Source organism: Gymnodraco acuticeps, unplaced genomic scaffold, assembly GCF_902827175.1.
Source record: "Gymnodraco acuticeps unplaced genomic scaffold, fGymAcu1.1, whole genome shotgun sequence".
NCBI classification, from domain to species: Eukaryota; Metazoa; Chordata; class Actinopteri; order Perciformes; family Bathydraconidae; genus Gymnodraco; species Gymnodraco acuticeps.
In genome coordinates, this window is record NW_022990385.1 from 446,134 (window position 1) to 460,610 (window position 14,477).

Below are 14,477 nucleotides of genomic sequence, written 5' to 3' on the forward strand. Positions count from 1 at the left end.
ATGGTAAAGCAGCGTTCAGTTATTATGCTCCAAATATCTGGAACAAACTCCCAGAAACCTGCAGGTCCGCTGCAACTCTGACTACTTTTAAATCCAGGCTGAAGACTTTTCTTTTTGTCGCTGCTTTTAATTGAACTATTCATATCTTAGACTGCACTGTAACTTTTATCCATGTACTTTTTTCTTTTAATGTTTAATTGACTGCACTGTAACTTTTATCCATGTATTTTTTTCTTTTAATGTTTATTTTATTAGCTTTTCTTTTTAATGACTGATTTTAAATGCCATTTTCTTAATCTCTTTCATTTTTTGTAAAGCACTTTGAATTGCCTTGTGTTGAAAAGTGCTATATAAATAAACTTGCCTTGCCTTGCCTTGCCTTGCCAGGCCCGGAAACACTTTTTCCCATTGACTTACATGGGAAAAGAGTGGTCTGTAAATCGTTGGATAATTTTTTTTAAACTAAATAAACTACCCAGTATGAACACTTATAGCCCTTATTAAAAACATTCATTCCTCAAGTTGTAAAAATGTGCTTAACGTTATTCTGAGAGTTATTTCCCTCTGCATTATGAACGCGCATCTAACCCACGGGACCGCGCCGCCCGGCACGTTCATGTGATGTGACGTGTTCAGTACAGCGTGGAAGGCGTGGCCTCATTAATTCCTATGAGAGTTGCTCATTGGCGCATGATGATAAAATGGCCCAACTTTTGAGAGAGCGAAACGTCACAGATTACCCAGCATGCCTGAGAAGTACCCGTATGTGCGCTCATAGAGCATGCGCAACTTTAACCAAAATGCTCGTTCACATCAAGCACGTCAATTTGCGTACACGTAACAGCACCGCGCGTTCATGACAGCATAGTAATGATTTGTTATTATGATGGATTTGATATTAACGATTAGCGGCTAGCTAGTAATTATGCTAATGTCCACATCAATCGTTATGTAGGCCTACTTATATTACGCTGTAACATGATCTAGTGATATCCAAGCAACAGAGCTTCATTTAGCATGAAATAAATATTGCACTATATATACATATATATTAATGCTGTCAAAATTATCGCGTTAACGGCGGTAATTACTTTTTTGAATGAATTGCGCTAAAATATTTAACGCATTTAACGCATGTGCAGAATGGCCCGCCCCATACATCCCACCAGCGCCAGGGTATGGCTGGGGTAGGCTACAGCCATACCAAGAAATGGCTTAGCCCCACCATGAAAAATGATGTTAAAGTAAGCAAAATAAAGTCTGCCAACTCGCGCGGAGTAAATTGCACAGACAGCAGTTAGTAAGATTGATTTCAGTAGCCACTTGTCTGGAAATACCGAAGACCAGAAACGGTTTTGAAAACTTTTGTCACGTTGTGATCGTCTTCTCAATAGAACATCTTTGATAATGTCTTCTGGCCAATCAGAATCAAGATAACGGCGTGGTGTTGTTGCAGGAAGTCCCGACGGAAAATACTTTTGCTGTAGTACAGGGGTGCACTAACTGGTATGCAGGTTATGTGCGTAATCTGAAATGCGTACCGTCACTTGTGTCACAAAGCGCATTTGCGTACCGACGTACTTGTGAAGCTTTTCCAGAAGGCGGTTAGATTACCGGACGACAGAGTCGGTCTCCGTGCACAGACAGGGCTGCTGTTAACGTCGGTCTGTACAACTGAATTGTGCCAAAACTACGCCAACCGGCTGCGGAGGGAGACTCCCCCCTTTCACTGGAGAACTGCACTAAAACAGCTGATCACAACGTTCACACTCTGTGGTCACGAAGTACTCCACTAGCGCCCCCCCCCCCCCCCCCCCCCCTGTCGACTTTCCTGAAGTACTCCCCCGTTGATAGAAATCAACACGTAATGAATTAAGACCCCACGGTTTGATGATTGATAGGTGACAGAGACATCCGGTTTCGCTATGAGTGGTCGCATTTTCGAGAGCTCCCGCTTTGGAGGTTATTCCTCACGATTTTTTACATATTTCATCCTCCTGACAATATGGATTATGGACTCCTACCTCAACTCATCAATGAGGCAACATCACTTAGAGAAGGAGAGTAATGAAAGCGGGGATAAAATGAACCACAATGACTTTTACCTTCTCAACGGCTGGGAAAGGAATCGCCTCGCTTTTGGAAGTGCAAGCATTCATGCATTATTAACTGCAAACCCGACGCAAAAGTACTTACCCCCGTCAGGCAAACTAGACCGAAGAAGTATGATCGTCTTGGTCTTATTGTTAGCGGGAGACATCCATCTGAATCCGGGCCCGGTGCAGACAAGAAGCCAGTCCTGCAGGCTCGAGGAGCTAGCATCACAACTAGCATCACAACTAGCATCTCTTCCGCTGCAGCAACAACTACGCGACGACAACAGAGACCGTGGAGACAGCGGAGACCGAGGAATAAACGGAGACTTCGACATTCCCCCGGGGATGCCTCGGCAGACACGCATGAGGCAGTGACGAGAGGAATAGAACCGATATCCGAGGGAACAAATATCCGCCATGTTGTTAGCCACCCTGCTAGCATATCAACGGCTAAAGCTACAACGGAGCCTCCCTCCCCCCACCACCCCACCGCTCCAAACACCACGGCAGGCCGCAAGCCGGTTGCTGTAACGGACAAAGACAAATATCTGCAAGCTGACGACATTGTGCATTTAAGTAACAAAAATGGACTACATATTTTTCATCTGAACACTAACAGCCTGAGACACAAACTGGCTGAACTCAGGCAGCTATTCATGAACCGTAAGCCAAGCATACTATGCTTTTCTGAGACCAAATTGGACAATTCCATTACAGATTCAGAGATTGAAATTGAAGATGATCTTGTAGTGAGAAGGGACAGGAACGTGAATGGAGGTGGTGTCTGCATGTACATACATAAAGACACCAATTTCAAAAACCGTACTGACCTGCATCATGAAAATATTGAATCTGTTTGGGTTGAAATTATTTTTGACAATGCTAAATCTGTAATAGTCGGGACAATCTATAGACCACCGGAACAAAGTGACTTTTATGATACATTAGATGGGTGTTTGGCTGATGTGGGGGATGTAGAGACAATTATTATTGGAGACTGGAACACGGATATGCAACGTAAAGACACGTCCGTCTTCAAGTCCTTCAGTAGGATTTGTGATCTGCACGGCTTCAGCCAGCTAATCACCCAACCCACCCGGGTATGTGAAACAACACAAACTACCATTGATCTCATTCTGACCTCTGACAGGTCCAGGATCTCCAGTAAAGGGGTTATAGCATGCGGTTTAAGTGATCATTATATGATATTCTGTACCCGCAAAAAGCTAAAACAAAGGGCCGGCTGTCACAAAACAGTCATATCTAGAGACCTCAAAAACTACTCTAGCGAGGCCTTTAACCTAGAGCTGGAGAGCCTGCACTGGTCAGATGAGCTCAGTGGTACACAAGTTGAAGAAACATGGCTTGGTTTCAAAAACAAATTCTCTGCAATACTCAATGATTTGGCCCCCCTAAGAACAACCAGGATAAAAAATTGCGCTGAGCCGTGGATGCACTCCGGCATACTGACCGCCATGAAAACCAGAGACAAAAAATGCTCTGAGTTTCATAAAAGTCAGTCAATGCTTTCCAAAAGCACGAGCAGTGAACTTCAGGCCCACGTGACTGAGCTAAAAATGTAAAGAAACAGACTAAGAAATGACGTAAGCTCCATGATCAAAACTGCAAAAAAGAATTTCATCAATGTCAAAACTGAGGAAAACAAAAATAAACCCCGTGAACTTTGGAAATTACTCAATTACCAGCTTGGCTGCAGTAAAAAACTCAAAACGAGATTTTGAACTTAAACATAAAGACAGATAACAGGCTCATCACAGACAAACTGGATGTGGCCAAGTGAATATATATATATATCTATATATATATGTATGTATGTATATATATGTACTATATTCATATGTATATATATATGTATATATGTATGTATGTATATATATATGTATATATGTATGTATATATGTATGTATATATATGTATATGTATATGTATGTATATATATGTATATATGTATATATATGTATGTATATATATATGTATGTATATATGTATGTATATATATATATGTATATATATATATATATGTACTATATTCATATGTATATATATATATGTATATTAGGGCCGGGACTTTAACGCGTTAATTAAGATTAATTAATTACACAAAAATTAACGCGTTAAAAAAATTAACGCATTTTAATCGCACTTATTTTTGCACCGTGGAACGTTTCTCACTGGATGAGTTTCAGGCGTACCGATTATACTGGAGCACCAACTAACGTTCATGACTTCAGACAACAACAAACCACAGTGAACAACAGTGGGAAATGTTGTTTTAAAAAACGGACGGATGGAAGCGTTGATAAGAGCACGGTTGTGTACAAATTATGCAAAAAGGAATTCGCATATCACCGCAGCACATCAAGCCTCAAGTATCACCTCAATGCAAAACATATAGCAGCTAGCGTGGAAGCTAGCGTGGACGTTAGCCTCTTTTATCGCGTTCACACCAAAAAGAGCCGGTACTAAAATTAGTTAATGAGAACCTTTTTACCCCCACGAAAGTCCCTGCTAGAGAGCAGAGAGCTGCTAGAGAGCAGGGACTTTCGTACGGCTCTCTTGTGAGAAAAGAGCTATATTTCTGATTGGCTGGGCGGATTGCAAACCACGCCCCGTAAAACTCCCAAAAAGTTTTGTGAAGCCGCCATTTTATTATCCTCGCATTAGCATTATTAGCATTAGCCCAGCGCAGAAACGCAGAGAGACTAACTTATGGCAACACAAAATAAAACATGGGAGCGGTGGAGATGAGGAGGTGTCGGCGTTCTGGCGATTTACTCGGAAGGCTTCAGTAGAAGCTGCTGGGACTCCCAGCAGCTTCTACTGAAGCCAGTCCCAAACTCCGGGGACTTCCGGCCGGGGACTTTGGGCGGCAGTATACGCCGTGAAGTGGTTTGCGGCCTGCCAGTAAACCCAAAGCAGAAGAAGAAGAAGTGACGTCAGCGGCTTCATTTGCCTAATCCTCCCCCAGGTTCAAAGAGTTCTCATGAACTAAATTCTCATGAACCTTTGTGGGAAAAGTACTGCGGTGTGAATGCGCCTAATGGTATACTAAAATCCATGTGAAAAAAAATTGCTTCTCACTGTTCTTAGGTCAAATATGTATATGCGATTAAAAACGCGATTAATTTCGATTAATTAATTACAAAGCCTCTAATTAATTAGATTAATTTTTTTAATCGAGTCCCGGCCCTAATGTATATATATATATATATGTATATATATATATGTATATATATATATGTATGTATATATGTATATGTATATATATATGTAAGTATATATATGTATATATATGTATATATATGTAAAATAAAGAGCACAAACTGACTGCTTACCTGGGGCCTCATTTATAACGCCGTGCGTAGGATTCACGTGGGAAGGTTGCTTACGTAGTAGAAATCCAAAAAATAGGTACAGAAATGTTCCGACATTTTCCGATTCACCAAACATTGCGTACCGGCGAGGAAAGTGCGTCCAGCACTTCCTACGCCGGTTTCCCTTTATAAATCACAATCGACTCGAAATGCGGTGCAGCTTTTGCGGGCTTCACGTAACGCCCATATTTTCCTATAAATAGTCAAAGAAACGCCCATTCATTCATTTTGACTGACTGCGTGAAGAAGATCGCAGGAAATGACGACAGAACAGCTACAAAATACATCTCACACCGTGTCAGATTTTGGTTATTTTGGGGAGGTCGAGATAAATCATATTGTTTGGTGGATGCAGTTTGAACAGAGTAGCAGCATGGAGGTCGGATCGTCACCAAAATAAATAAATAAGTGGTCCGAAAAAGGTTAATGACAAAATAAATACACATAGCCTTCCTCAGGCAGTGTGTTTGTGCCGGGGACAGGAGACCCCCCCTTGATGAGAGACTGTAAGAAATGATCGGGGAATCCCTCCGGTGTGGAGTCATGACGACTGGATCTGAATTATGTTTTTGTATTTGGTGGTTTGTGTCCCAGCTGTCGATCAGCTGTGCGCAGCGTCTCCACTGCAGCAACTTAAAGGAAGTTAAAGGAAATACAACTATGTGTTGTGTTATATTAGCTGTACAATTGACCACATATGGTGTTCTTAGCTTCCATACCTCCTGTGTTTTACGAGCGACTTATCAAGTCTTAGCAAACGGCATAAAACATGATTAAACATGGTAGTATATAAAACCATGCTCGTACAATAGAAATGCAAAACCGCATCATTTATGAGAAAACATTTCATAACATTAACACAACATATTCGAGGTGGTTTTAAATAACATATCCGTATTTATTTATTTCTCCAAGTTATGTTTTTGTGTGCACTGAGGAGTCAAACAGGCGTTTGTTTAATCATTTTATTTTATATGTATATATATATGTGTATATATATGTATATATGAGTATATATATGTGTATATATATATATATATGTATATATATATGTATATATATGTGTATGTATATATATGTATATATGTGTATATATATGTGTATATATATATATTTGTATATATATATATATATTAGGGCTGTCAAACGATTACAATTTGTAATCAGATTAATCACAGCTTTAAAATTAATTAATCATGATTAATCACCATTCGAACTATGTCCAAAATATGCCATTTCTTAAGTATATTGTTGTGGGAATGGAAAGATAAATGAAAGAAGGCGGATATATCCATTTAACACAGTATGTATTTTTATTATAAAAAAATTCTGTGTGTCAAAATGAAAGACAGCCCACACACCTATCAATCATCAAACCGTGGGGTCTTATTTCAGTGTTGATTTCTATCAACTTCTACTTCGTGACCACAGAGTGTGAACGTTGTGATCAGCTGTTTTAGTGCAGTTCTCCAGTGAAGGGGGGGAGTCTCCCTCCGCAGCCGGTTGGCGTAGTTTTGGCACAATTCCGTTGAACAGACCGACGTTAACAGCAGCCCTGTCTGTGCACACGGAGACCGACTCTGTCGTCCGGTGATCTAACCGCCTTCTGGAAAAGCTTCACAAGTACGTCGGTACGCAAATGCGCTTTGTGACACAAGTGACGGTACGCATTTCAGATTACGCACATAACCTGCGTACCAGTTATGTGTTACCTGTACTACAGCAAAAGTATTCTCCGTCGGGACTTCCTGCAACAACACCACGCCGTTATCTTGACTCTGATTGGCCAGAAGACATTATCAAAGATGTTCTATTGAGAAGACGATCACAACGTGACAAAAGTTTTCAAAACCGTTTCTGGTCTTCGGTATTTCCAGACAAGTGGCTACTGAAATCAATTTGACTAACTGCTGTCTGTGCAATTTACTCCGCGCGAGTTGGCGGACTTTATTTTGCTTACTTTAACATCATTTTTCATGGTGGGGCTAAGCCATTTCTTGGTATGGGTGTAGCCTACCCCAGCCATACCCTGGCGCTGCCACTGGTGGGATGTATGGGGCGGGCCATTCTGCACATGCGTTAAATGCGTTAAATATTTTAACGCAATTAATTAAAAAAATTAATTACCGCCGTTAACGCGATAATTTTGACAGCATTAATATATATATATACACATAGTGCAATAAGCTTCTTAGTGCAATAAGACGCTACAGGGACGTTAATACGGTGGCTGAGAAGCAGGGGCGGCGCCAGGGGGGAGCAAGGGGGTGCTGAAGCACCCCCCAGGATTGCCAAAGCACCCCCTAAGCACCCCCAAGAAATGTTTTTTTTTTTTTTTTTCGAAAATTATTATTTTTATTAAATTAAATCAGAAAAATTATTGATTACATCAATGCAAATGTGAAACAAACAAATGTTTGACCAAAAACATAAAGCCAACACAGGTGATATGATTAGGCCAATGGCCAGCACCCATTAGATTTTTGACCTACCCATAGGCTAAATTACTTTGTGACACTTGAGTGACTTCCTGTTAGCTGGAGCCCCACATTATTTGCTAACAGCAAAGTGACAAATGGATCGTTTTTTAGTCCTTAAACGTCCACATGTGGACACTTAATCAAAACCACCTGAAAGCGAGAGGGATTCTGCACATAATAGGCCTCGTGAGTACAAGTAGCTTACTTCTGGGTCTCTGTGTTTCATTCAAGCTCTGCTCTGTGTGTGTGTGTGGCACGAGCCATTTTGTGTGTGTGGCACGAGCCATTTTGTGTGCGTGCGCAAGCGAGCGAGAGAGAGAGAGCTCGCGCACCGGTGGGTATCTACCGGAGATCGTTGTGGTTAGCATCTGGTGCTAGCTAGCCAAGCTAACGGATATAAGGAGCTTTTTCAACAACAAGGTGGAGGGAGAACTATCTCCTGTCAGACGAAGAGTCTCAGATAACCTCAGCTCAGGTGAAGTAAAGGACTCTCAGTGTTTAGATAGTTAACTTTAGTCTAGTTATCTCAGTGGGTCTCAAACGGTTTGTTTTAAAAGGGGAGTGATTTGTAAAATATCTATAAAGAAATAGAAAATCTGTTTACAGTTCTGTTTCATATGTATGTTGAGAGATACAGTATATCCATAGATCTCTTCATTTTGCTCTCAAAGTGCACCAGATTGATGCTTTTAACTTCAATATTTAAAAAAAAATCTCCCCGGACCCCACTAGAGAAGGTGAGGACCCTCCTGGAGGAGGTGAGGTCCACACACCACTTGTAAAAATAGCACTTTACTCCTGCTTACACCTATATGCCGTGAGCTGATTACCGAGCCTTCATTGTAACAGTCGCGGGTATACTGTGTGTGCGTGTGGGGAGTGTTGCAGTAGAAAATTCAACTGTAGCGCTGGTGCATTAATGGGAAACCCTTAATGTTTGAGCACCCTCTATGAAACGTCAAGCTACCCCACAGCACCCCCTAGAGAAAATCTCTGGCGCCGCCACTGCTGAGAAGTGCAATGGACAATTACAAAGTGTGAAACACTTTAACAAAGCTTGAGACAAATTTACATTTTATAAAACAAAATTACATTAGCAAAAACACTTTTACCAAGGAAAAAAAACTTTAACATTAACGAAAACAAATTAACAAAATGCGAAACACTTTTACCATAACTGAAACACTTTAACATTTCCCGAAACAGATTAACATTTGACGAAACACTTTTACAAACCAGAATCAAAGCGGAAGGGAATGTCCATCATACCGGAAGTGACGTGATTGGCTCAAATTTAAGTTTGTTTTGGCGGAAAGACCATAGGTACGAGTGTGTTTACGTTCGGTAAACATGTTTTTTCCGTTTTGTAGAAACAACCCGGGACAAGTGACACCGTTTTGCTCATCTTGTGGACAATCTCTGGAGTGTTTAAAGGACACGGACCAGACAGAAGGACCAGATATCATATTGGCTACCTTTCACGGTGTAAAAATCAGTTTGCGGACTCTTAAAAGCAAACTGAATCAAGCCGGGTTTTACCGCAGAAAGGGTTATTCCTCTCAAATCGCTGTAATTAACGCCATCAGGTTGGAACTTCGCGGACCTGGACAATTGTTTGGATACCGAACAATGTGGCAGGCACTAAAACAAAAGTACAGTCTTCGAGTGAAGAGAGATGATGTTATGAATTTGCTCCGGGAGCTTAACCCTCGAGGCTGCGAGAGGAGATCTCCTGAAGGTTTATAAGGAGAACCTACCACTCAATGGGACCGAACTATGGCCCAATCCCAAACCACTCCCTCGACCCTACCCCTCCGTGACGGAGTGAACTCCGTCCGTAGCCACACTCGCAGCTCAACGAGGCTCCCTCCTGTCAGATGGAGGGAGTAAATACAGCAGCAAGCTTTGGGACGGCCTCCCCTCTCTCCGGCAGAAACAGGAAATGCCGTAACTGTATGTAACAACGGTTTCAAATCAGCATCTCTTAAACAAAAAAGTTTAAATGAATAACTCAAATAAAACTCCAAACATCTTTCATTGTGTTTCAAAGCTCTTTTAGTTTTAAACCTGATGTTTATAAGCTTCTTAGTTTTTGCAACAGTCTGTAAATGTACACAACTTTATAATAAAATGCACACATTTACCTTTTTCTAGACTAAACACAGGTATGATCCTAAGTTAAAAACATATGAGGTTATCATGAGGTTGTTAACATCGCAATTTATCAGTGGATGTTTGCTGGAACTACTTGTAAACAGCGTGTTTCCTGACGGACACACACAGCGTGACTCCGGTCAGGTAAAGACCGGTCTCAAGTCAGCACCGCTGCAGACTCGCTGTTTGAGGGCTTGATAGCCCACTCCCCCTCCACACCGCTCCACACTCGTTGCTTTGGAACAGCCCTCAATATGGCGGACCCTCCGCGTGAACGCGCAAACGGAGGGGTAGGGTGTAGGGGGCGGTTTGGGAATGGGCCTATATGTGGCATGCTGACGGTCATGGGCGTCGCCTGGGGTAGGCATCCGGGGCTTTAGCCCCGGATGTTTTTTCTTTAGCCCCGGACAAATTCTCCCTCAATAATATAATACATTAACCTACTTTACCTATAGGACGGACGGCAGGTTTGTAATTTCCCATGTTCAGTGAATGCAACACAGAGGCAAGACGACGCCACCAGACCAATCAGAGAGTTGCATGGAAATAAACGTGTTTTATTGGCTGACAGGTACTCCTCTGTGACGATGTTTAAACTTTAAACTGTCAGCCCCGGACGCGGAGATTCTGAAGATGGACATTCGACATTTCTTTAATAAAAAAGACGGCCATTCTCAAGTGGTGGCTCACACAACAACCCCAGAGCCACCACCTGAGCCAGGTGAACAAGGTATGTACCTGTCAGTAAACTTACAAGTTATGCGAACATGTAAGCAAAGCATAAATTATAGCTACGTTGACGTTACTTTGAATCGCGCGAGTAAGCTAAACCGTTAGCAAGTAGCTATAGCTAGCCAGATATATTAAATAAACACTTTGTCATACAATATAAATGTTGTGTTTTTTAGCGTTACTTGGTGATTTCAAAGAAAGCTCTCTGGGAAATGTTGACTTACTGTCAGTGTTCGACATGAAGCTAGAAGCTACCTTACAGTAGTACAGTTGATCCTGAGTCCTGTCAGTTAAAGTGTTTCATAGTTAGCTTAGCTAAGCATCAACTAGCACTGAAATATATGGATGTTATGTGACAGTATTTCTGAGAAAAAGTCAGCTGAAATGGTGGCATAGTTGCCACTGCTTTAGGTGTCGACAGCATGTTTGAACGTATTTGCAGCAGTAAATGTGGCTGTCTGGCCACTGACGTTGCCATAACAACACCTGCATTTAAATGTGCAACCTCTTTTTGTGACAGATTTTGCATGAAAATTAGGGCCGGGACTTTAACGCGTTAATTAAGATTAATTAATTACACAAAAATTAACGCATTTTAATCGCACTTATTTTTGCACCGCGGAACGTTTCTCACTGGATGAGTTTCAGGCGTACCGATTATACTGGAGCACCAACTAACGTTCATGACTTCAGACAACAACAAACCACAGTGAACAACAGTGGGAAATGTTGTTTTAAAAAACGGACGGATGGAAGCGTTGATAAGAGCACGGTTGTGTGCAAATTATGCAAAAAGGAATTCACATATCACCGCAGCACATCAAGCCTCAAGTATCACCTCAATGCAAAACATATAGCAGCTAGCGTGGAAGCTAGCGTGGACGTTAGCCTCTTTTATCGCGTTCACACCATACAGTCTATGGTTCACACCAAAAAGAGCCGGTACTAAAATTAGTTAATGAGAACCTTTTTACCCCCACGAAAGTCCCTGCTAGAGAGCAGAGAGCTGCTAGAGAGCAGGGACTTTCGTACGGCTCTCTTGTGAGAAAAGAGCTATATTTCTGATTGGCTGGGCGGATTGCAAACCACGCCCCGTAAAACTCCCAAAAAGTTTGGTGAAGCCGCCATTTTATTATCCTCGCATTAGCATTATTAGCATTAGCCCAGCGCAGAAACTCAGAGAGACTAACTTATGGCAACACAAAATAAAACATGGGAGCGGTGGAGATGAGGAGGTGTCGGCGTTCTGGCGATTTACTCGGAAGGCTTCAGTAGAAGCTGCTGGGACTCCCAGCAGCTTCTACTGAAACCAGTCCCCAACTCCGGGGACTTCCGGCCGGGGACTTTGGGCGGCAGTATACGCCGTGAAGTGGTTTGCGGCCTGCCAGTAAACCCAAAGCAGAAGAAGAAGAAGTGACGTCAGCGGCTTCATTTGTTCTCATGAACTAAGTTCTCATGAACCTTTGTGGGAAAAGTACTGCGGTGTGAATGCGCCTAATGGTATACTAAAATCCATGTGAAAAAAATTGCTTCTCACTGTTCTCAGGTCAAATATTTATATGCGATTAAAAATGCGATTAATTTCGATTAATTAATTACAAAGCCTCTAATTAATTAGATTAATTTTTTTAATCGAGTCCCGGCCCTAAAAAATATAATTCTTCTGATTGATATTTCCTATTGACAGCTAGTTTCTATGTGAACATTATGAGATGGACAGCCAGCTAACAAGCTTTTTATACAAATATTTCAGATCAAAGCCAATCCAGTGGGGCTCCTGAAAGGAGCATAGCATGTTCCTCATTATCATGTCAAATTGTACAGCTTTCCTTAGTGTTGAATGCAGAAAGATGACTATATTAGAGTATTAAGTGAAAATGACTATATTAAAGTTTTAAGTAAATATATTAAGTGAATTACTCAAACTGCATTTGTATAGGAATGATTCTGTCCTATTGGCAGATAACTACTCTTAACAGTGATATCTACAAGAGGTTTCCAATGTAAATTTAACTATTTTCAATTGGTTAGTATTACATTTTGTGACAGTGTGGTGACACTCATTTTAATGAAGACAAATGTGTGTATCTTGAAATTCATTTATTTGACAGAGCTGGAAACTGATTGACTTACATACTTGTTTGTGTTTACCTACACAGTCATCACAGATGAGCCAAACAGAGTAGAGGATGAAGAAAGGGGAACAGGAGAAAGGGACACACAAGAAGGAGATACAACAGACAAGAACGACAATGGAGACAACAATGAACAGGAACACCAGAACAGACAAGAGTCAATGGGTAACATGACTGATTTAGGGACTGCAGATACAGGGCCAAGGCAAGTGAGACATCACTGCTTTCCATCCAGCATGTTTGGCAAAAGAGATCATTTCAACCGCAAACAGCAAGTGATGTGGGAAGCAGCAAGAGATGAAGGATGCCGCAAGTGAGGGATTATTATTTCCTCCTTCCATCCCTTTTTTCTGTGTAATCTGATTACTAACAACTTCTAATAATTTGACATAGTTTATGATTTAATTGGAAAATGAAGTGTTTTTAAATAATAAACCCGTTTCTGATTCTGATTCTTTGATTTCTTTTTGACATATGGGTGTTGAGAGATGTATCCATATCTCTTAATGTTGCTCTCAAAGTGCACAAGATTGATGCTTTTAACTTCAGTATTTAAAAAAAGTCTTCCTGGGGGACCCCAGAGGAGGTGAGTTCCCCCCAAAATAGCACTTTATCTCTGCTTATGTAACTCCGGTGTAGTGTCCCCTCGGCAACAGATCACTCAGAGCTGGTGATTACTTTCCTGCATTTCAATGGGCAGCATATAAAAAGGACACGTAAGCTGCATTGCTTAAGAGATCCTCTCATGCTATCTCTTTTACAAAATAAGTGTCCAGTCAACAACAAAACATCAGTGATCGTATAGTGGTAGTATATTTTTCACAAGCAATGTGAAACATTAAACGTATACAAACTGGTGTACAAAACTCACATACCTGCGTTGATCTCCTGGAGTGTCTCTACTCTTTCTTCTCCACATCTCTTGTCCACCATCAGAGATTGCAAACATTTCAGAAACAGCAAGAGGTAGGGGACAAACAACTTGTTCGCTGGGCATGTCAAAAACCTCCCTGCTTTGATCAAGACTTTAGGGAGCCTTTCAGCCCCTCTAGCAAAGGGACTGGAAAGCAAGCTTTGAAAATGCAGTACCATCTGCATGCTGTCATGTTCCAGACACTGCTCTCAACCACTCAGGGCCTGCACAAATACCTGCAGAAAGAAACAATTGACTTGGTGCAGGCAGTAGATTACAAAACAGCAGTTGAGAACACACTGAAAAGTTACCGAAGTAACGAGAAAGCACATGAGGTCTATGACAAGACCAAGGCCCTGTGCAATGATCTTGATATTCCTGAAACTGTGACACAGAGGAAGAAGCGTAGAAACATACTTTGTAGTCAAGGCATCATGTGGAGCAATGTGAAACATTAAACATAAATAAACTGGTGTATAAAACTCGCATACCTGCATTTCAATGGACAGCATAAAAGGACACGTGAGCTGGGTTCTGGTGTTCAGATTAGATATTGATGATCACGTTGATAA